Source organism: Triturus cristatus, chromosome 4_1 (assembly GCF_964204655.1).
Source record: "Triturus cristatus chromosome 4_1, aTriCri1.1, whole genome shotgun sequence".
Classification (NCBI taxonomy): Eukaryota; Metazoa; Chordata; class Amphibia; order Caudata; family Salamandridae; genus Triturus; species Triturus cristatus.
In genome coordinates, this window is record NC_140585.1 from 1,136,280,610 (window position 1) to 1,136,288,726 (window position 8,117).

The window sequence follows — 8,117 nt, forward strand, 5'->3', positions numbered from 1 at the left end:
GGGCCGGCCTTTGTTTTTTATTATTTAAAAAATATATATATTTATAGAAACACCTAGTGTCAGGCGCTGATCTAGTGCGCCTACCGAAACTGTAACCAGACCACAACTTCCAGAAAGCTTGGCGGTAGAGGGTGTGGCCTCCGCTATTTAGTACGGGAGAGGAGGACCAATCGGAGCGCGTAATCCTGTTCACTTGAATTCCGTTCGGTGGGTTCCGAACGAAACGAAGAACCGCTGAAGCTCGCCAGCGCGGGACGCTAGAGTAAGCGTTGCCGCGTTATTCCGAACCCAGAATTTACCAAGGGTGAAGGAGCACTCTTCACTCGCGGGACGCTGATGCCAAGCGTTGCCGCGTTACTTCGAATCCAGGATTTGCCAAAGGTGAGGGACCACTCGCGGGACGCTGACGTAAGCGCCGCCGCGTTCCAGGAGTTCGGGACTGACAACTAAGCCTCGGACCAAAAGAGGCACTAGGAGCGGACGCTTCTTCCCAGGCCGTGGAAGCCGGAGCGGTGCCATTCCCCGCCAGAGCCGCAGCCTGCCAATCGCAAGGTAGAGTCGTTCTAAGGAGGGGCTGCCTTGTGCGGGACATTTCTTGACTTCGACGAAGCCACCAACCTGATGTTATAGGGGGTGTGCGTGACTTTAACTCTACCTCACCTAAAGGGCTAAACAAGGGGGTCAGGGAAAGACTATAGTCACTGAGTCGTTTAGTATTGAAGCACTGCAGAACTATATCGGGTGCTACCACCTCAAAGGAGCCTTAAGTCAGGGGGAACAGAACCCAGAGAGCCATAACCAACCTGGGGTGTGTTAGATGAAAGGAGGAAGCCTCTTGTTGTAACTTGTGGCGATTTCGGCAAGGTTCTTGGTGTTTGTTGTGTATGAGGTGACACATTGGGGAGACATAGTGAGACCTAATGAGAGTAGGTTGCCCAGTGTGGTTGTACTATGTATTATGATTTCCTTCTGTTACAGATATCCCATTCCCCGCTGTTCCCTTCCTAATTCCCCATCCCTCGCCTGATTGCCCTGGTACTCTGTGTTCACATTCAGAGCCGGGGACGTCGGGAGGTGGAACTCTTGTGCTTCATTCGCTCCCACAGAATCCACAGAGGATCGCGACACCTAGGACATGCTGGACAAACCATATGTACCTATCACCATGATGATTTGCGTGATATTAATTAAAAGGCGACTATGCATAGAATGAATCCACATGGAATGTATTTACACCGCTAGTGAAGCTCTGACGTGTCTGATGCCCTACCGTGCCTAATCCCGGCGCCCCCGCCAGTGGGTACTCTCCAAGTAGACACCCTTGTCGTTTATTTATACAAACATGGGTAGCTATTGACGGGCACATTTAATATACACGCACACCAAGCCATTCAAAGGGGATTCGACAAAAATTCGACCAAACTATGCAAGAAACCCCCCTCACGGTTAATAAAACACACATCCACTGCCGGATGTGTAATACTTTTTATTTTACTCTCTGGAAAGGAGACAAACCTCACTTGAGAGTCACAGCGTGCTCCTGGCTGAGCCCAATGCTGTGTTACACCCACCAGTGCCCGCCGAGTGCCTCACACCTCTGTGTTGTATTCCACCAGCTTGTGCGTATGCTATGACACTCTCTAGCCCATGTGCACTGTAACACCACCCCGTGAATATGTCATGCCACACTTGCCTTCGCACGGGTTATATTGCCCCATCTAACGTGCCTTCCTCGATGCCTATGTTATAACGCACAGCGCTATGCCAGACATATTACAATCTGGGATCCATATCTTTGTCACAGTGCATATGCAACATTACACTCCCCAGCACATATTTTATATTACAACTTTAGAGACTAGTTAGGTTACACAACACTGCCCTGTGCATATTACACTCCAAGGCGCATATCGCATAGCACGCACTAGTGCCTGTGCTATCTCGCGCTCTCCAATGAATCTGTCATTGCGCACAATGTATTGCATATTATATTTCACGCCCCGGTTCATCTTATATCACACTTTTTGGTGCATAGTTTATACCATATACTATATCTAGTTTTCATTTTCAATCGTGCTCTCAGGACTATGTTCTATATAACACTGCGTCCACCTACCCTTTTCACGGGCATTACATTTTGCGATGGGGGGGTGGAGGGACAGGGGGTGTTTCTGCCGAGTGAGCCCGGAGTCACAGTCACAAACGTCTTCTTCTTCCTGAATAAAAGTGAGATTATGCTGCATACTTGTTCATATTTTAAGTAGTTCGCACAGACACACATTTTAAAAACAATAAAGTTCCTAATACCCACCTTCTCTGAACAGTTAGCTTGCTGCCCCATCCACCTCCTCCCTATCCTCTGTTGTCTGAATCCATGGACTAGCCTCCTCCCTCCTGCCGTGCATGGTCTGATGTGCTGCCACTGCCCTCCATTTAGCATGATGTACCAGTCCACTCCTCCTGCCCTCCATTGCCCAATTCTATGGCCCATCATTGACCTCCTGCTTAGCCTCTGTGCTTAGCTTGCTGCCCCTATTCTCCTTCCCCCTGCCCTCCGATGTCTTTGTGCATGCCCCTGCTCCATCCTTTTTGCCCACCATGTTCCATGGACCTGCCACTCCTATCTACTCTGAGTGTTCTGTTAAGCTGCCATCCCCTCCCACCTGCCTAGCATTGTCAGATGACTGTAACCTGTCCCTGCCACCTCCACCCCGCCTGTCCACATGCCATGCCCCTATCCCCTGTTTTGAATGTAGCTTCTCACCAATAAGCCACACCCAATCCCTGCACTCCCACCTGGGAGGCAAATAACAAAATGCAAAGACTCTATCACTTTTAGAATAAGGCTTGGGGTTTATTACATAATACTCTCTAAGCAAAGGCTATCTCAGATACCAAATGCATAGATTCAAATATATGTAGCAGACTTATAATCTAAAGGCATGAATCAATAACTGAGCAAACTATAATACTGATTAATAAACAAGCAATAACTGATATAAGATAAGGTACACTGGACGTCCTGCAAGAGATCAGAAAGATATACATATATATAGAGCAGAGGAGTACTCTGGATGTGCACCTCCCACACCACAAAGAAAACACCTCCAATGATCAAAGAACCACACAACTCAATACATCACCTGGTGCATACACTGCCCACTTCTGACTGGGGGAATTACAGCCGGGGATCAGAGCTCAGCAAGCCAGGGTTCAATCCGAGATAGACACGTCTGCCCTCGCTCGGAATCCAAACTCCCAGTTTCTCAGCCTGCAACCCTCAGCTATAAACACACTAGAAGATTCGTGAAAGACCTCCTCCCACCGCCAGAGGAATTTTACCAGAACTGGCCAAGTTCCAAGCAAGCATCTCCATGGCAGTAAGGAGCTCTCAAGTCTCTTCCTCCATTCGCACTTCTTCCAGCCTCTGTCTTGACGAAGCTCTCACAAGGCCTTCCACAGTACACTAAACAAAAACAATCGCTCAGGAAAACACCAAGACCTTGAATGTGAATAACCCAAACAACTTGCAAGCACGGCTGTGCACGCAGCAACAAGGCAGAGTCAGACATGAGGCCCTGTCAAAGGCAATAGTCCGCACCTATAATTCTCATCCACACAACTTACAAGCACCACTGTGCACACAGAAAAGTTTGAAGCAAGGTAAAGTCAGAAGGCAGAATGACATTAGACTACGTCAAAGCCAATAGGTCAAAGTCATAATTCACCTAACCCAAATAACATTATACACTTAATCCCTCAGTATACAACATTGAGCACATGTGTGCACCACCACCCACAAGACTGCACCTCAACATCCCATACCTTCTATTCTTGGAAAGACTATTCCACTAAAAGACAGAAGAAATGCAGGCATATGCAAACCCATCCTACATTAAGGCTAAGGTAACATAACACACTTAAGTCAATACAGAATGGTGGTGGTCGAGGGTCATCATAGGGTGTCAGACCACAAAAGTGGCTGATTCACTACATTGCACCCCATGACCCTTGATCATCACCATTCACATATGTCAAAAACAAAATCTAATGAAGCACTGCATCTCTTAACTGCAAAAATGAAATAATTGCAAAGCAAATAGCAACTGTATATCATAACTGAAAAACAAAACTACCATTGAAGCACTGCATATCTCAATGGAAGCAAAATCATTTAAGACCACATTTCTGAATTGAAAGGCACAACTACTAAAAAGCACAAGTTGAAACAGCAACTCATGTGTTGAAGTGGCTACACAAAAATACATAATTCAAAACAAATCATGACTAAAAAGCAACTATGATCGAAATGCTCCATTGCAAAACTGAAAAACTCATCAAAAGTATATGAGAATCACTTTAGAGCACATAAAGTCTGCATTCTCTAAATACATGTAGAAGCAATAACTCAGGTGCATCTAGAAATAGCTCATAGATATCTGGATACATGTTGAATGGATACACAAAATAAATGAATCAAGCTTTTGAATGCTCCTAATGCCTCTAATGGTTAAACTGGAAACTCTACTGCCAAACTCATATATTGTAGCAACAGCTACAGGTTATTACTGTTCACTAACTCAGAAAATATCTACGCCGATCGTAGCAAAGCGTCTCTATAGGTCTCCATTCATAAAAACAAAAACAGTCCTTCTGTGTGAAAAAACAAACAGCCGTCTCCCATCGCATCTGAACTTCGCGTTGATAAAACAGTTCTGGCAAAGCACATCCTGTAGTTCCCTCTTTTGTTTTGTCCTCACTGTCACATAAGCAGGTACCCTGTGTGAAAGACACACAGGCTTCATGCATGTAAAGTTGACCTCACGTGACGGAAACAGTTCCACACCCTGCTGATCCCTCTTTGCTTGAAAAGAAGCAGTCCATCATGTTCTCCGGTATATATCTGTATCTCCTTGACAAGGGAGGACCCCATCCAGTCTGGTTAGCCACAGGCATCAGCTGCCACCGTCTGGTCTGGCGATCATTCCAGGCTTGGGAGGGGGGAAGGGGGAAGGGGAGAGAGAAGGGGGGGAGAGGGAGGGCCCCACTCACACGGGAGAAGGGAGTCCCACTCACACGCGGAGAACTGGGCGAATCTGAAAAAGAAACAAGCATCACTCTTCTTGCAAAAAAAAACATTTTTTCAAAAGTACACTTCTTCCGTCTTGCAGTTCTAAAAATACAATATTTTAATTTCTGTCTACATAGGTCTCCTCCAGCTCTGGGGAATTGTCTAAGAATACTACCAACGCTTTAGCCTCTGAATTCTTGGTAAAATCTCTCTTTTTCTATACACAGCAAGAAGGGCTGGGGCAGTCTCCTTCTCTCACTTCTCTCACTGCACCCCTCACAGGTGCTGCCCCCCTTCACAAATCTCTGCGGACACTAAATGGCCCCTTGCCAAACATAACAAACAGAGACTTCTCCGGCTGTCTCTAGCTCGCACCTTATCTCTTCAAGGTCAACGTGCTCTGAACTCCTGCTGCCAACTTTCATGCGACTCTCTCTACTGGGGAGAGGAGCTGGGATGACCCCTCCCGTAGGAATTCCTCCTAAGTCATCACAGAAAGCCTGAGCTCTTCTCAGCGTTGCTGGATGATCTCACTGCAAGCCTCCCAATCATCAGTCTCAAAGACGCTTTCAAATGACCCACTCCCAGAACAACTCGTTACATGTCTGAGAGGAAAAACAGCTTTAACCTCTCCTTACCTCCAGCAAGACTTCACATTCTTTAATCTGAAAATGCTCCCCCATTCTGTCTAACTAATTCAAGCAAATTCTTAATGTCATTAGTCTATCACCACATGAAAACAAAAAACTAAACTGCTCTTGACATATCAAAAAGAAAAAAGCATTGGCAATATAAAAAGTCACATATCAAGTCCCATGCTACTTCTGTAACAATATCTGGGACAGCATCAGTCAAAGAAGGTATATATTTGTTCAGTTAATAATAATCAACTGTCATGCGCCAAGTATTGTCACCACCTCAACCTGTCAAGCCCTGAATGATCTCACTGATCCCTTCACGCCCATCTGGCATTCTGTACTGTTTCAAATTAATTTCCTTTATAACATAGGGCACCTTCACTGGGAAATCTTGTGTTTCAAACTCCACCTCAGGACTTTCTTTTAAATCCTGTGCAAACTGTTTTTCTGTCTGTACATGCCACTTAATAACCATTGCAATCTCCCATAGGCAAACCACATTTCCTCTAACGCTGTTCTGTCCAGTATCTTTTGGTGCCAGAAAGCACAGAATCCTCTGCATTTGTCCAGCATCTGAATCTAAAAGTAACCTTTCATTTCCCTGCACTTTCCTGTAATCATTGTACACAATCTGCTGTTCACATTCAAAATCATATTGTTGTATTTCTCTTTCGAAGCAAAATGTATCATTCACTGTCATGTCTAATTTATGTCCGCAACCGGTGATCGTTAAGCCTAAAACGTTGGTCTGTTTACTGTCCTGCACATTCCTTCCTGGCACATCTGAATCATTCTGGCAGGTCAAAGTAAACAGCTTCACAGCCTGGTACACGTTTAATTCTGTCTTCAAAGATATATTTTCAAACTGGGCATCAACTAGCTCTGTTTTCAACTCACTACGTTCTTTTTGCAAATGCCCACATGTTTGATGCATATTAACCAACACATTTAAAATAACACTGCTGTCTCTGTCTAAAATGTCATTAATCTCCTGCTGATTAACACCCTTCATTACAACTCCGGAGTCTTTAAACTCGAAGGAGTCCCACACTTCAGAGTTATGCTCTGACATTTTACATTCACTTTGCAACTGAAAACATTTGATATGCATTCCTTAACAAACACTTGAAAGGGATCCAGCCCTTTCTGCCTCACGTAGCAAGCTATTTATAAGCACTTTTTACAAAACACACTTAAACACACACACACACCAATTCTAACTCAGCACAATTAGCTCACTTCACGAGCCAGCACATCATATGGGCTACCCCCATGCAAATAAATCAATTGATATCTAAGAGTCTGCTTTCAATTTCTAAAAAACATATTTCTTCCCCTTTTAAATCAATGTACAGATCCTGCAACCGACTACGCCAAAATGTTTTGAATGTAGCTTCTCACCAATAAGCCACACCCAATCCCTGCACTCCCACCTGGGAGGCAAATAACAAAATGCAAAGACTCTATCACTTTTAGAATAAGGCTTGGGGTTTATTACATAATACTCTCTAAGCAAAGGCTATCTCAGATACCAAATGCATAGATTCAAATATATGTAGCAGACTTATAATCTAAAGGCATGAATCAATAACTGAGCAAACTATAATACTGATTAATAAACAAGCAATAACTGATATAAGATAAGGTACACTGGACGTCCTGCTAGAGATCAGAAAGATATACATATATATAGAGCAGAGGAGTACTCTGGATGTGCACCTCCCACACCACAAAGAAAACACCTCCAATGATCAAAGAACCACACAACTCAATACATCACCTGGTGCATACACTGCCCACTTCTGACTGGGGGAATTACAGCCGGGGATCAGAGCTCAGCAAGCCAGGGTTCAATCCGAGATAGACACGTCTGCCCTCGCTCGGAATCCAAACTCCCAGTTTCTCAGCCTGCAACCCTCAGCTATAAACACACTAGAAGATTCGTGAAAGACCTCCTCCCACCGCCAGAGGAATTTTACCAGAACTGGCCAAGTTCCAAGCAAGCATCTCCATGGCAGTAAGGAGCTCTCAAGTCTCTTCCTCCATTCGCACTTCTACCAGCCTCTGTCTTGACGAAGCTCTCACAAGGCCTTCCACAGTACACTAAACAAAAACAATCGCTCAGGAAAACACCAAGACCTTGAATGTGAATAACCCAAACAACTTGCAAGCACGGCTGTGCACGCAGCAGCAAGGCAGAGTCAGACATGAGGCCCTGTCAAAGGCAATAGTCCGCACCTATAATTCTCATCCACACAACTTACAAGCACCACTGTGCACACAGAAAAGTTTGAAGCAAGGTAAAGTCAGAAGGCAGAATGACATTAGACTACGTCAAAGCCAATAGGTCAAAGTCATAATTCACCTAACCCAAATAACATTATACACTTAATCCCTCAGTATACAAC

The 8,117-nt window shown here is 44.8% G+C and overlaps 1 long non-coding RNA gene across 1 annotated transcript; it reads right to left on the reverse strand.

Moving 5' to 3' along the window:
- Positions 1-2,833: 2,833 nt before the first annotated feature.
- Positions 2,834-7,612, reverse strand: LOC146856168 (uncharacterized). The gene is made up of 2 exons (XR_014981443.1): positions 7,490-7,612; positions 2,834-5,096 (listed from the first exon to the last, which is right to left on the reverse strand). It is a non-coding gene; the product is annotated as an uncharacterized LOC146856168 (long non-coding RNA).
- Between the last annotated feature and the right edge of the window lie 505 nt (positions 7,613-8,117).